This window comes from Balaenoptera physalus, assembly GCF_965194825.1.
Source record: "Balaenoptera physalus genome assembly, chromosome: 8".
Taxonomy (NCBI): Eukaryota; Metazoa; Chordata; class Mammalia; order Artiodactyla; family Balaenopteridae; genus Balaenoptera; species Balaenoptera physalus.
The window spans coordinates 45,452,165-45,468,227 of record NC_138887.1 but is presented as its reverse complement, the minus strand read 5'-3'; the positions used below and the strand labels follow the sequence as shown (position 1 = coordinate 45,468,227).

Below are 16,063 nucleotides of genomic sequence, written 5' to 3'. Positions count from 1 at the left end.
AGTGTTTTAACTTTTTTTTTGCTTCTGGCACAATATATATTCATCTCTTTTAATCAATAATGACCTTTAGAAACCAAGATTGGGCACTAGGTGTTTCATTGCTACTAGGTTATCATTGATTCTAGACCTTTACAGTGGTTGGACATAGGAACTCTCCTTTGCATGTTCAAGCAGGAGTTCAAGCTAATATTTTAATAAAAATTTAACATTAACAGAGCTTTTCTTACCTTATTTTATTTTATATTGGTAACTCATTTCTCTCAGTGAAAATCTTTCTTTTAATAACATTAACCTATTTGTTTATTTACACTCTTCTACAATACACATAAAATATCAGAAATGTGTCAATACTATTACTACTACTAGTAATAAACCTACTTAATAAATAGCTTTAGATTTTTATTTCCTAATATTTTTTAAGCATAGAATAGATCTTATGAAGATTGGACAGTCAGAGCACTGTGTTCAAAACTGAATTATTTTTTATTGCACAGTTATCTTATTAAATATATAGTTAGTTCATTTTCCTAATTTTGCAGTTTCCTTTCTTTCATTTTTGATATTTTTCTTAATATGTAAATATTTAACTGTGCTAAAAAGATTACTAAAGGAAATCTTGCTCTTACCATATCTAGCTTCCCCCTTTTCTTTTCTGTCTACTATAAATATCTTCATTAGTTTCTGATTTATCCATCTCCTGGTTCTTTTTAAGAAAAAAAAATTTTTTTTTGCACAAATGAAAGCATATTAAGTTATTAAACACACTTTTTGTACCTTGCTTTTACCTATAAAAATATGTTCTAGATATCACCTCTCCCTCAATTTATACAAAATTTTCTCATTCTTTCTAGTGACTATTTAGTACTTCCTGTTGTAGATTATACTATAGTTTATTTAACCAGTCTCTTATGGACGGGCATTTAGGTTACCAAATTTTGCTATTACAAATAAGGTCATAACAAGTAATCTTTTGCATATATTGTTTTGTATTTTGGAAGGCTTATCTTCAGGGCAATTTCCCAGAAGTGAGATTTTTAGGTCAAAGGGAAAATGCATATATGGGTTTTGTTGAATATTGCCAAATTTCCCTCCCAAGAGCTTGGCCATTTTGCAACAAGTCAGAGTCCCTCATTCCCAAAAGCTCCAGCTACAGAATATGTTTATCAAGCTTTTGAAGTTTTCCAGTCTGAAAAGTGAGAAATAGTAATCTCAGTAGAGTTTTACTTTGCATTTTTATTGAGTAAAATAGTGCATATTTTCATATGTTCTATGAATATTTTTCTGTGTAAACTCTAAACATGTGTTTTGCCCATTTTCTATATGCTTTTTATCTTTTATTTCTTAATATTTAACATCTTTTATATATTAGAGAGATAGGCTAAAGTGTACCTCTGTGAGATACTAATGTAAAGTTTTTGTTGTTTCTGGCCCAAGTGATAGAGAAGTTCTTGTTACCAGAGCATATTTTTTATTGGTCCCATTACAGAGCAAGTAGTCATCTTTTCAGGTTCAACATAAGATCAGTGTCCTAGATGGAGCCTTTCTGGTGTTCTTCCTTCCTGCTTTTCCCCTGAGAAGTGAACAGTATTTCCTTTGCTCCATCAATTGGGAACAAAAGAAGAGGAAGTGAGACAGAGTTCTTGGGGGTGATTTGGAGATGCAAATCTCTTTGATAAAATGTACAGTTATAGAGAAACATTGTGGAGGAAATGAGTGGCATCCAAGAAAGAAAATACGGATGAAGACTCATCAACACCATCCTGCTCGTTTCCCACATCATTACAGAGTCTGGCTGATGGCCTTTGCATCTCCCGTACAACTGGAGTACATCACTGAGTGGCTATCAAGACCACCTTCTTTGCACATACCAAAGTCCCTTTCTAAACCTGTCTGAAATATGGTAACAGAGAGGAAATGACAGGCTGAAAAACTGTTTAAAAGTTACACTTTTGGGATATGATGATTGATTGCTTTGGACAAAGATTTATAAAAATACAGGAAATTATGTCTCAACCATGGTACACATCAGAAGCCCTCAGAGAGCTTTTCCAAAGGTAATTTTCCAAGGCCCCACCCCAAGCCTAGTGAATCAGAAGCTCTGTGACTGCATCCAAGGCTGCTGACATAGATGCACTTGTGGAAAGACAGGGATATTGAGTATGAGGTGAGAGATGAGACCTCTACATGTTCTGATAATGAACATCTTTCATATAAGTTTACTGACCTTTTAATCTTATTCATTTTTTTCTTTTTAGCTTATTCATTTTTTAATTGCATTTTTAAAATTTATTATTGCCTTTTTTAAAGGATTCTTTGTATATTCTGATAATAATCCTTTGTCAGCTATATATATGACATAACTTTCTCAGGTTACAGATTATCTTCGCATTTTGTTTAAGGCAGCTTTGAACTTAAAATAGTATTTTTAAAATTTAATATAATGTATGAATCTTTACTTTTTTGTTTGTTTGTTTTAAATATCTTCTTCAAACCATATTTTCCTGATCTGAAGTCATAGTCTCTATTGTTTTCTGAAAGTTTTTAAAACTTCTATAGTTTACCTCTCACATTTCACTCTTGAATCCACTTAGAACTATTTGTTTAATAGTGTGAAGTTTTTAACAGTGCGAAATGTTTGATAGTATGAAGTAGAAACCTCATTTTTCTATTTTATGCATGTGTATGTATATACACACACACGTACACACACACACACACACAGTTTTTCCAGTACTATTTGTTAACAGTCAGCCCACTATTTCACAAGTCTGGCTGGGAAGCAAAGAAGTGACACTAGTTAATGCAATGGAGGCAGGCAGGGAAGGGATTGAAAGCTTTCAGTAGACATTTACAGGAAAGTCCTATGGACAGGGATGGCTTCATGACCTGTATAGTTGCAAAGCTTCAGGCCTAGAAGGGCCTGAATTGTTTTTAATTTATATTTTTATTAAAGTAACATTGGTTTATAACACTATATGTTTCATGTGTACAATATTATATTTCTGCTTCTGTATATCCAAAATTTAATTTCCGTCTGTCAGCATAGAGTTGGTCCCTTTTACTCATTTCTCTCTCCTCCCTACCCCTTCCCCCCAGGTAACCACTCCTCTGTTATCTTTTTCTACATGTTTATTTCTGTTTCATTTGACTTGTTCATTTATTCTGGGGTTTTTTGTTTACTTGTTTGTTGGTTTTTTGTATTCCACATATGAGTGGTATCACACAGTATTTGTCTTTCTCCATCTGACTTATTTCACTTAGCATAATACACTCAAGGTCCATCCATATTGTTGCAAATGGCAAGCAATTTCACCCCTGGGCATATATCTGAAAAAAACAAAAGCACTGAGGTGAAAAGATACAGGCACCCCAATGTTCATAGCAGCATTATTTACAATTGCCAAGATATGGAAGCAACCTAAGTGTTCATCAACAGATGAATGGATTAAGAAGATGTGACATATATATATATATATACACAATGGAATACTACACAGTCATAAAAAAGAATGAAATTTTGTTATGCAGTAACATGGATGGACTTGGAGGACACTATGCTAAGTGAAATAAGTCAGACAGAGAAAGACAAATACTCTATTATATCCTTTATATGAGGAATCTAAGAAATACAACAAACTAGTGAATATAACATAAAAGAAGCAGACTCACAGATATAGAGAACAAACTACTGGTTACCAGAGGGGAGGGGCAAGATAGGGATAGGAGATTAAGAGGTACAAACTATTAGGTATAAAATAAGCTACAAGGATATCTTGTACAATATGGGGAATATAGCCAATATTTTATAATAATTGTAAATAATTATAAACTATAACCTTTAAAAATTGTGAATCACTATATTGTACACCTGTAACTTGTATAGTATTGTACATCAACTATATTTCAATAAAAAATGGACAGAGGACCAGAATAGACATTTTTCCAAAGAAGACAAGTAGATGGCCAACAGGCACATGAAAAGAAGTTCAACATCACTAATTATTAGGGAAATGCAAATCAAAACTACAAGGAGACATCACCTCACATCTGTTAGAATGGCTATTATCAAAAAGACAAGAAATAACAAGTGTTGGTGAAGATGGAGAAAAAAGAGAACACTAGTACACTGTTGGTGGGAATGTAAATTGGTGCAGCCACTATGGAAAACAGTACAAAGATTCCTCAAAAAATTAAGAGTAGAACTACCATACAATCAAGTTATCCCACTTCTGGTTGTTTATCCAAAGACTATGAAAACACTAATTCGAAGATTTATACACCCCGTGTTCATAGCAGCATTATTTACTATAGCCAAGATATGGAAACAATCTAAGTGTTCATCAACAGATGAATGGATAGAGAAGATGTGGTATACATACATACATACACATATATAAAATATACAATATGCATATAATAGAAGGGCGTGAATTTAATTTAATGCTCTGCTGTTGCCATATTGAAATTTCTAATAATTTTTGAACATGGAGCCCCTCTTTTTAATTTTGTACTGGGTGTACTGAGCCCTACAAATTATGTCTAGGGAATATTATCTGGCAACATTTGCCTTTAGACTGCTTTTGTCATTTTCTATGTCTGTTTCCATTGGTTGAGGTCTTACAGATTTAAGAATATTCAACTGCTCTTCTATTCAAGAATAGATTCTACTTTGTGCTTTTCCCCTCTGACATTAAAATTTTCAGCTGCTTCTCCAGATAAAAGGATCAAAAAACAGCTCACATGTTGGCTTTAGTGAAAGATAACAGATTACCATGTGATTTATTCGGCTATAAAACAAGGTGAGAAAAACAATCAAAACTCAATCAGCCTAACAAAAAGGTGATATAGAGAGAACATGTGGTGACTATCAAATGTCAAATAAAATTATTGTCACTCAGGTATTTTCTCAGCTCAGGCTGAATTTCTTGCCTCCCCATTGAAATCCACCAATTAGAAACATAATTAATTGTATACTCCTCTAAACAACAAATGTCCTCCAACAGAGACCTGTGACTCTGTACTTTGCTTCCTACCTACACATACTTGAGATCAATAGACACTGAGTAACTGGGAATTCAGGTAGGTGAGGAGGAAAGGAGAAAGTAAGGGGAGGTGATCTGGATCCCCAGAGAAGGAAATAGCCAGCTCAGATACCACAGTGAGATTCTTTGTGCAGTACAAATGCATCCCCATCTTAACAGCACCTACCCCTCTTTAACTGAATGTGTCTGGCAAGGATGGTTACTTTTTGGTTAGAAAGCATCAATACTTCAGTCCTCCTAAAGGTGGAAGTAGATAAGTGAGGGGAATGATAAATCGAAAATCCTGGTGTGGGAAACACAACAGAGAGTAGAAGCTAGGGAAGTTCATTACCATGAGGGTGTCGAAGTTTGAGCAGACACTGGAAGCAGAAAGGCAAGAGCTGCCCTTTACTGAGCCATGGCTCTGGGAAGCATGGGTAAGTCGTCTTCAGGTTACAATATGAGAAATAATGACTTGCTTCTCAATGAGGAAATGTCCTCAAACGTTATTTACTTAATTGTCTGATATTTATCTAAAAGTGACAAAAAGGCATTCAAGGGCAGAAGTTAGTTAATAAAATCTTCATTATTTTCTTAGACCAGCAGAGGGACCCATTTCTCATGGTAATTTTTTTTTTTTTTTACTTCTTCCTCTTTGTAACTCATTTTTGCTATTCATACATGATCCCAGGCATTCTAATCATTGCTTTTAGTGTTTGGAGCCCCACAAAATGACAATGATAAGATCTTTGATCATAAGTAGTGGTGACCAAGAGCAAGTAAGTAAGGCAGGGTCATCTGCGATAGAAAAATGAAGCTGGGAAAGAGAACTGAAAAGTAGCTGGAAGTAGGGTATATGTTCGTAGGGGAGATAAGGGAGAAAGAATGACAAGAGACAGTACTTTAAAAAAGATGAAATAAATTGTAAATCAATTCAGGAGTCATAAGTGATAAACACGAAATCAAAGAAAAGAAGATCCAGAGTAGAAGACTCCTGGGATGGCTCTAGTCATGGGCCTGATGTCTGCAGAGACAAAATCTCCTCTGCTTCAAGGAGAGATTAAAATAGAGATACCTGCTTTGCAAGAAGAAGAGCAGAGAGAAATGAGAAAAAAGAATTACAACGATAATGGGCATTGTAAGCTGTAAAATATTTTCTTCCTTCTAGTTTAGAAGGAAGAGTCTTCCCGTCAGTAGGTCAAAATCCAATTGTAAAATGTGAAATCAGTTTAGTAAGTAGCGACCAACATTAAAAATAAAATGGAAAACAAAGAATGAAGAAACCATAATAGAGGAGAATGGAAATGTAATAAAACAGAATTGAAAGTTTAGGTATGTACTGACATTAAGAATAAATAATTTATGAAACTTGCTTTCATTTTACCTGTCTGTCTATAGATGGACTTCTAACTCTGAATAGGAGTAAAATATATTTAAAATATAGACTCTAGATTACTTCTAAGTTTTCTTCCAGCTCTAAGATAAATATCTTAAATATATTAATATAGTTAATGTATATATTTGAGATATAAATATCTTCAAGATCATTGGATTCCTGGGGATGGGGAGAGCTTATTTCAGGAGACTAGGAGAAGGGAAAACATAGAAAAACACATGATTTCAAAACCAAACTTACATACACAAGGTATCAAAACTGTGTTATAGTCACATAGAATTTTATGTGTATTTTTTACATACTTTTCAAGCATTGTTTTTACTTAATCTGGTCAAGTTATACACTTATTTCAACATAATTAAAAATGGAAAACCTTTTTAGATTCATTTGTTAAGACAGGCAGTTGGAATGGAGGATAGAGGGAAGTAGGAAAAGACAAAGTAAAATTTGAAAGTTATTTTCTTCAGTTATAGCACAGAGCAGCTACCTATTATACTTACTCACCAGGGAATACAAAAATTATACTTTTCTTATTGCATTTCCAGCATCCATCAAATAGGACTTGTAAGGGAGTAAGAAAAGGCTGCTTGCTAAACAAAAATTTTGTGAAAGTGGTAAAACTAAATAAGCTTTTGCTAAAATATTATATACAATTCATGAGCATTTATGTTTCACTATATAAATGTTAATCTTTAAATCAGACACTGTCTCACCAAATGAGGGAATACTGAAGCCTGTTAAAACACAGACAGTGCAGCTGAACCAGGGAAATGGGGGAAAGTATAAACAAATCAAATGCTTAACCTTGCAATGAAGACATGTCAACATAAACATAACCGTACTTCTCATTTTCCTCAAATATACTATTGGCAACACAACGAGAACTAGCTTTGCACTGTGAACGCAGCAGTGGTATTCATTGTATTTCTGAACAGAGCCATTAGATTCTTTACTAGAATTACTGAATAGTGTGAATGTTCATATTTTTACATTCCTGGATATTTTCTTTATGGCAGGAAGTACTAGCCAGATTTTCTTTAAGATCTATATCTACAAAAACAACAAAAAATACTAGGGAATATATCAATGAGTTTTTGTGGTATAACAAGCTACCCTAAAATTTTTGGCTTAAGACAACAAGCATTTATTACTTCTCACAGTTCTTTGTATTGCTTAGGTAGTTCTTCCTCTCTAGACAGATTTGACCAAAGTCTGATGATCTAGAATGGTCTCACTCACATATCTGACAGTTACCCAGTTGATTGGTCTACAGAGTCCTCATTCAGAAAGGTCTCTAATTCTTCAGGGCTACCCTGGGCCTCTGCATGTGGTAGTGTCAGGACTCCAAAGAGCAACAAGAGAGCAAGATCCAATGTCTAAATAGTTTTCAAGTCTTTGTTTGTATCATACTTGCTAATTTTCCATTGCTTAAAGCAAATCATATGGACAAGGCAAGAATCAAGGGATGCAAAATTTACCCCCTTAATGGAAGAGTTGCAAGTTAGGAGAGATATAACATTACATTGCACTTTGAGTTGATTTTTATGTATGGTATAAGTGTCCAATTTCATTTATTTGCAGGTGGATATCCAGTTTTTCCAATACCCTTTGATGAACAGACTATCCTTTTCTCAATGTGCTTTCTTGGCATCCTTTTTGGAGATCAGTTGATGGAATATGTGTGGATTTATTCCTGGACTTTCTACTTTGTTCCATTTTTCTATATGTCTATCTTTATGCCTGTACCATGCTGCTTTGATTAAGGTAGCTTTGTAACATATTTTGAAATCATTGTCATGTCTCCAGATTCATTCTTATTTCTCAAGAATGTTTTAGCTATTCAGAGTCTTTTGTGGTTTTATATGAATTTTAGGATTACTTTTCCTGTTTCTGTAAAAACTGCCATTGGAGTTTTGATAGGGATAGCATTCAATCTGTAGATCACTTTGGCTAGCATACACATTTTAATAATATTAAGTCTTATAATCTATATGGGATATTTTTCTATTTATTTGTCTTCTTTACGTTCTTTAATCAATGTTTTATAGTTTTAAGTATACAAGTCTTTCACTCCTTTGGTTAAAACCTGATACTGTAAAAGTCCTAGAAGAAAATATAAGGGAAAAGCTTTTTGACATTGGTCTTGGCAATGATTTCTTGGCTATCACACAAAAGCACAGGCATCAAACCCTAAAATAGACAACTGGGACTACATCTAACAAAAATACCTCCACAGGGCTTCCCTGGTGGCGCAGTGGTTGAGAATCTGCCTGCCGATGCAGGGGACACGGGTTCGAGCCCTGGTCTCGGAAGATCCCACATGTCACGGAGCAGCTGGGCCCGTGAGCCACAACTACTGAGCCTGCGCGGCTGGAGCCTGTGCTCCGCAACAAGGGAGGCCACGATAGTGAGAGGCCTGTGCACCGCGATGAAGAGTGGCCCCCGCTTGCCACAACTGGAGAAAGCCCTTGCACAGAAACGAAGACCCAACAAAGCCAAAAATAAAATAAATAAATAAATAATTAATTTAAAAAAAAAAAAAAAAACCTCCACAGAGCAAAGGAAACCACAGAATGAAAAAACTACCTGGAATGGGAGAAAATATTTGCAAATCCTATATTTGATAAGAGGTTAATCTCCAAAATATATAAAGAACATCTGCAACTCAATAGCAAATAATAATAACAACAGCAACAAGATATTAAAATGGGCAAAGGAATTGAATAGACATTTCTCCAAAGATGACATACAAATAGCCAACAGGTATATGAAAAGGTGCTCAGTATCAAATATCACCTCATACTTGTTAGGATGGCTATTATCAAAAAAACATATAACAGATAACAAGTGCTGGTGAAGTGTGTGGAGAAATTAAACGCTTGTATACTGTTGGTGAGAATGTAAATTGGTACAGTCATTATATAAAACAGTATGGAGTGTCCTCAAAAAATTAAAATAGAGCTAATATATGGACCCAGCAATCCTACTTTTGAGTATATATCCAAAAGAATTGAAATGAAGACCAAAAAGACCTATTTCCACTACCATGTTTATTGCAGCATTATTCACAATATACAAGATATGGAAACAACCTAAATGTCCAATGACAGATGAATAGATAAAGAGAATTTGGTATATACATACAATAGAATATCTTTTAGCCTTAAAACAAAGGAAATCCTACCATATGCAACAACATGGATGAACCTGGAGGACATTATACTAAGTGAAAAAAGCCAGTCACAGAAGGACGAGTACTGCATGATTGCATTTACATGAGGTATTTAAAAGAGTGAAACTCATAGAAGCAGGGATTAGTGGTACTTGCCAGGGTCTGGGAGGAGGGGGAAATGAGATACTACTGTTCAATTTGTATAATGTTTCAGTTTTGCAAGACAAATAAGTTCTAGAAACCTGATGTACAAGCATAGTGCCTATAGTTAACAACACTATATTGTACACTTAAACTTTTGTTGAAAGGTATATATTATGTTAAATGTTCTTATCACAATTTAATAAAAAATTATATCGCAAAGGTAAGTGTATAAAGAGAGTGAAATGTGTGGCCATATTTGTAACTTACCATAGGAATTACTTGTATATGATTTTTGGAAAAAAGGCAAAATAAAAGGAGAGAATTTATAACAACAGCATTAAAAAATATATTTTCTGGCTTTTCTTTTGAATTCAAACCAAAATCTTATGTAGGAAGTTGAACATGACTCCTAAAATAGTATCTAGAGGGTCAGATTAGGTTTTTAATGTTCAGAGAGCTCATTATGAGATTCTATACTGATATTGATGAAAGAATATCATTTTCTAGAATTTTAAAGGAACATTTAGAATTTTAAAGGAATTTCATTTAGAATTTTAAAGGAACATAGCAGTTTTCATTTAGAATTTTAAAGGAACATAGCAGTTTTATTTTCCCTTTTGTTATAAATTTTCTTCAGTGAGTGTAGTCTTCTCCCAAACTCTGTGGATAGGGGTGAAGAGAGCATCAGTTCAAGTTCCAAACCTGCAGTCTCCTCCACGTATCAACTTTTTCCCCACTGGGGATTTTTCCATGTTTAGCATATCCTGGTAGTTCAGATTTTAGTGATGAGAAGGTATGGTGTTTGATTGTGGGTTGGAGGGGGAGTGAAGAAGGAAGGGTGATACAGAATCTCTCTGCTGGGACCTCTGAAATCAATTATATATATATAGGAAGTTACTTATTTTTCCCGTGGATAAGACCCATCTTAAACTGTCTCATGAGTATTTGGAAACAAACTATGAGCTATTTACCAAATGGAAAATAAACATACCAATGTGTAAAGCCATGCTCATTGCTGAGTTCTCTGTTGGTAATGACATTACATATGCAAATCTCCCCCAATTTATCAGAAATATCCTCATAAAATGAAACTTCTACTTTTTAGGAAAGTTCTAATAAGCATAAAAGAAAGAGACCATAAGAAAGAAAAAGAGGTCTCATACTTCTTTCTAATGGAGTGCTCTTGACTGTGCACAGTGACAGATATAACTGTGAGATTGGATCTCCCAGTACAGCAAAATGATTCAGTATATAGAACTCAAAATCCGGAGTCATCACACCTGACTCTGAAATCTAGTTTTGCTACTGAGCAACCAATTGTTTAACTACTGTAAGCCTAAACTTTCTACTCAGTAAAATTGTGATAATAATAATAATAATAACAACAGTAAAATCAGTATGGTTTGGGAAAGATTAATGTCCTATAAATATTAGCATATTTTATCAGCTATTATTTGTGAGTATTAATTTTACTCTGAAAGACAATGGGACAGTTACCCTTATCTCTCACTGAACGTAAACAACCACAATAACAGCTAAAATACAGAGACTGAGATGAGTCTCAATGCCAAATATATTTCCACTGCACTAAAAAAGTCACAAATATACCTAAAGTTTAAAAGAATGCATAAGACTAATTTCAAAGAGCAGAATTCTCTAAATTCTCCCTAAGTATTCATGGGCTTTGACTTCCAGTCATAATTATCTGGTAGTTTTTCAGGTATTTGGTCTAAAGATTGGTGAATAAGCCTATTCTTTCTCAGGTAAAATTAGATAATCAAGCCAGAGTCTGGAGGATCATCTTCCATAAAGTCATTCCAAGTATTAAAGCAGGAAAACAAGCAAAACCACATATACACTGGTAGTCTGGAAATGAATTAAGTATTTTATAAGTCGCTACACTTCCCGTTTATTGTCTCAAATAATTGACCAGGTGTTCATGGAAGCCAACTTTGCGGTTTCTAAATTCTTTCCATCCTCTCGAAACCCTTGGGGCGATACTTACCTTGCTGAAAGATCAAATTCCCTCAGAGCACAGGAAGAGAGCTGTTTATTATAAGCAGTAAGTGCCAAACGCATTATTGGGAAAAGAGCCAAGATTATTGCACCCTAGTCTGCGTAAATACCTCAGAAGTTTTTTTGGTGTTGTTGGAGTTTATCTGATTGTATTTAAGGAGACTGTAATGTAATACTGAACATCTCACATGAATATAAAAATCAGGGTAAACAAGAGACACCTTTTTTAGATTAGCTACCTATTCTAACTAGGTAAATCAACAAAAATCAAAATTTTGCAGTATTGCATTTTCAGAAACAGCATATTAGCCAAGGCTTGAAATCGGTCAAGTGTTAGAAGTTCACCTAGCACATCACATTGCTAATATACATGGTCAGGAAGAAACATTTTGAAATAGTGTTAATCCTATGCTAATGAAGTGATTCAAAGTTGAAGAAATAAAGATGGAAAATTTTATACTGTGTTTACAAATGCTAATTTTTGTAAATGGACAAAGGAAAAGTAAATTTGATATACAGAAGCATTCATGTTTAACTACAGCCTTGCACTTATAGTTCTTCAAGTCAAAGTGTTCAACGATAGTTAGCAATTTTAGCAGTATCTCTAATAATGTCAATTGATATATAAAGAGATCATTAAGTCCTCAAAAAACTCTGTTGAGATCATTACCCCTATTAAAGCTTACTGACCTGTATTTCATTTACTCCTAATCTAATTTCTTTCAGTGCTTCTAAGGAGTTAGCTTTGATGGTAAGGTGATTTTAACACCATCAGAATAAGATTAATTCTTTTTTTATTAAGGTAGAATTGTCTTGAGATTTACAAAAGAATTACCCTAAAGTTTATCTTTATTTACAATGGAATAAAAAAAATTAAACACCTCTCCCACAGTATATTTTGTTATGAATGTAATTTATTTAAGTAAAAACTACAAACTTTTTAAGTGAGGGGGCAGGTTTATTTCAATAACACTATGAGGTAAGCTCATTCTTTTAACGTAAAATTACCTAGAAAATTATAAAGAACTAAGCTTTCTTTAAAAAAAGTTTATCTTTTTTATATGAGAGAAGGTAAATTTAAAAAATTCATCCTCTTACTGTGTTTTGATATTTTAAATTATATCTTTACAGAAAAATAACATTTAAAGAGGTAATTATATATGGTTTTATAGAAGCCTCTCAGATTGGCTTCTAATAAACAGGATAAAAATTTCAGAAAAATGGCAGAAATTTCACTTCATACATAAGATAGTCACAGTATTTCTACCATATTAATCTTTTCAACTATAATCTACTTGATTATGTCATGAGAAAGACTGAAAAAAGTGATTATTTTAGTAGTTGTTACTCTTATCCATATATAAAATATAAATACAATTTATAAAATATGCATAAGTATATATCAGAAAGATAATTTTCAACATCTTCTGATATATTGTGTTGTTATAGGGTTATAATAAGTCTTCTTAACTAGTGCCTAAACAACTGTGCTCACATGATTGGATATAGTTAGTAGCACTGGTGCTTAATGATCAAAAAGACACTGTATCTTTCTAATTCTGGCTTCAGAAATTGGCAAAGAGATTTCAAATGCTGGCCTTTACTTAAAGAATTAGCTCATACCCTCTCTGACTAAGGCATATAGTTGTATGTGGTAAGAAAAGATAACAGAGTGATATTTATATTTTTGCAATTCAACTGAATTCATTAACGTTTAAGAGATTTTGTTTTGACTTTTTTTCCCCTTGTTGTATATTGAAGTTTTCTTATAGTATCAATTGGACGACAACTAAACATCAATGTAGCAATTATGTGGGAGAAATATACTAAAACAGAGGAAGAGAATGTTGTTAATTTCATTTCAACAAAATTGAGGGGTTTCTTTTTTTTTTTAATTCCCTCATTTTTTTTTTTTAACATCTTTATTGAAGTATAATTGCCTTACAATGGTGTGTTAGCTTCTGCTTTATAACAGAGTGAATCAGTTATACACATACAATATGTTCCCATTTCTCTTCCCTCTTGCATCTCCCTCCCTCCCACCCTCCACATCCCATCCCTCTAGGTGGTCACAAAGCACCGAGCTGATCTCCCTCTGCTATGCGGCTGCTTCCCACTAGTTATCTATTTTACATTTGGTAGTGTATATATGTCCATGACACTCTCTTACCCTGTCACATCTCACCCCACCCCCTCCCCATATCCTCAAGTCCATTCTCTAGTAGGTCTGTGTCTTTATTCCCGTCTTGCCACTAGGTTCTTCATGGCCTTTTTTTTTTTTTTTTTTCCCTTAGATTCCGTATATATGTGTTAGCATACTGTATTTGTTTTTCTCTTTCTGACTTACTTCACTCTGTATGACAGACTCTAACTCCATCCACCTCATTACAAATACCTCCATTTCATTTCTTTTTATGGCTGAGTAATATTCCATTGTATATATGTGCCACATCTTCTTTATCCATTCATCTGTCGATGGACATTTAGATTGCTTCCATGTCCTGGCTATTGTAAATAGAGCTGCAATGAACATTTTGGTACATGACTCTTTTTGACCTATGGTTTTCTCAGGGTATATGCCCAGTAGTGGGATTGCTGGGTCGTATGGTAGTTCTATTTGTAGTTTTTTAAGGAACCTGCATACTGTTCTCCATAGTGGCTGTATCAATTTACATTCCCACCAACAGTGCAAGAGTGTTCCCTTTCCTCCACACCCTCTCCAGCATTTATTGTTTCTAGATTTTTTGATGATGGCCATTCTGACGGGTGTGAGATGATATCTCATTGTAGTTTTGATTTGCATTTCTCTAATGATTAATGATGTTGAGCATTCTTTCATGTGTCTGTAGGCCATCTGTATATCTTCTTTGGAGAAATGTCTATTTAGGTCTTCGGCCCATTTTTGGATAGGGTTGTTCGTTTTTTTGTTATTGAGCTGCATGAGCTGCTTGTAAATCTTGGAGATTAATCCTTTGTCAGTTGCTTCATTTGCAAATATTTTCTCCCATTCTGATGGTTGTCTTTTGGTCTTGTTTATGGTTTCCTTTGCTGTGCAAAAGCTTTTAAGTTTCATTAGGTCCCATTTGTTTATTTGTGTTCTTATTTCCATTTCGCTGGGAGCTGGGTCAAAAAGAATCTTGCTGTGATGTATGTCATAGAGTGTTCTGCCTATTTTTTCCTCTAAGAGTTTGATAGTGTCTGCCCTTACACTTAGGTCTTTAATCCATTTTGAGTTTATTTTTGTGCATGGTGTCAGGGAGTGTTCTAATTTCATACATTTACATGTACCTGTCCAATTTTCCCAGCACCACTTATTGAAGAGGCTGTCTTTTCTCCACTGTATATGCTTGCCTCCTTTATCAAAAATAAGGTGCCCATATGTGTGTGGGTTTATCTCTGGGCTTTCTATCCTGTTCCATTGATCTATATTTCTGTTTTTGTGCCAGTACCAAACTGTCTTGATTACTGAAGCTTTGTAATATAGTCTGAAGTCAGGGAGCCTGATTCCCCCAGCTCCATTTTTCGTTCTCAAGATTGCTTTGGCTATTCGGGGTCTTTTGTGTTTCCATACAAATTGTGAAATTTTTTGTTCTAGTTCTGTGAAAAATGCCAGTGGTAGTTTGATAGGGATTGCATTGAATCTGTAGATTGCTTTGGGTAGTAGAGTCATTTTCACAATGTTGATTCTTCCAATCCAGGAACATGGTATATCTCTCCATCTATTTGTATCATCTTTAATTTCTTTCATCAGTGTCTTATAATTTTCTGCATACAGGTCTTTTGTCTCCTTAGGTAGGTTTATTCCTAGATATTTTATTCTTTTTGTTGCAATGGTAAATGGGAGTGTTTTCTTAATTTCACTTTCAGATTTTTCGTCATTAGTGTATAGAAATGCAAGAGATTTCTGTGCATTAATTTTGTATCCTGCTACTTTACCAAATTCATTGATTAGCTCTAGGAGTTTTCTGGTAGCATCTTTAGGATTCTCTATGTATAGTATCATGTCATCTGCAAATAGTGACAGCTTTACTTCTTCTTTTCTGATTTGGATTCCTTTTATTTCTTTGTCTTCTCTGATTGCTGTGGCTAACACTTCCAAAACTATGTTGAATAATAGTGGTGAGAGTGGGCAACCTTGTCTTGTTCCTGATCTTAGTGGAAATGGTTTCAGTTTTTCACCATTGAGGACAATGTTGGCTGTGGGTTTGTCATATATGGCCTTTATTATGTTGAGGAAAGTTCCCTCTATGCCTACTTTCTGCAGGGCTTTTATCATAAATGGGTGTTGAATTTTGTCGAAAGCTTTCTCTGCAT

At 34.2% G+C, this 16,063-nt stretch overlaps 1 long non-coding RNA gene across 1 annotated transcript; it reads right to left on the bottom strand.

Moving 5' to 3' along the window:
* Positions 1-5,549: 5,549 nt before the first annotated feature.
* On the bottom strand, positions 5,550-13,627 carry LOC309665814. Its single transcript, XR_014266726.1, has 2 exons — positions 8,965-13,627; positions 5,550-8,645 (listed from the first exon to the last, which is right to left on the bottom strand). It is a non-coding gene; the product is annotated as an uncharacterized lncRNA (long non-coding RNA).
* Between the last annotated feature and the right edge of the window lie 2,436 nt (positions 13,628-16,063).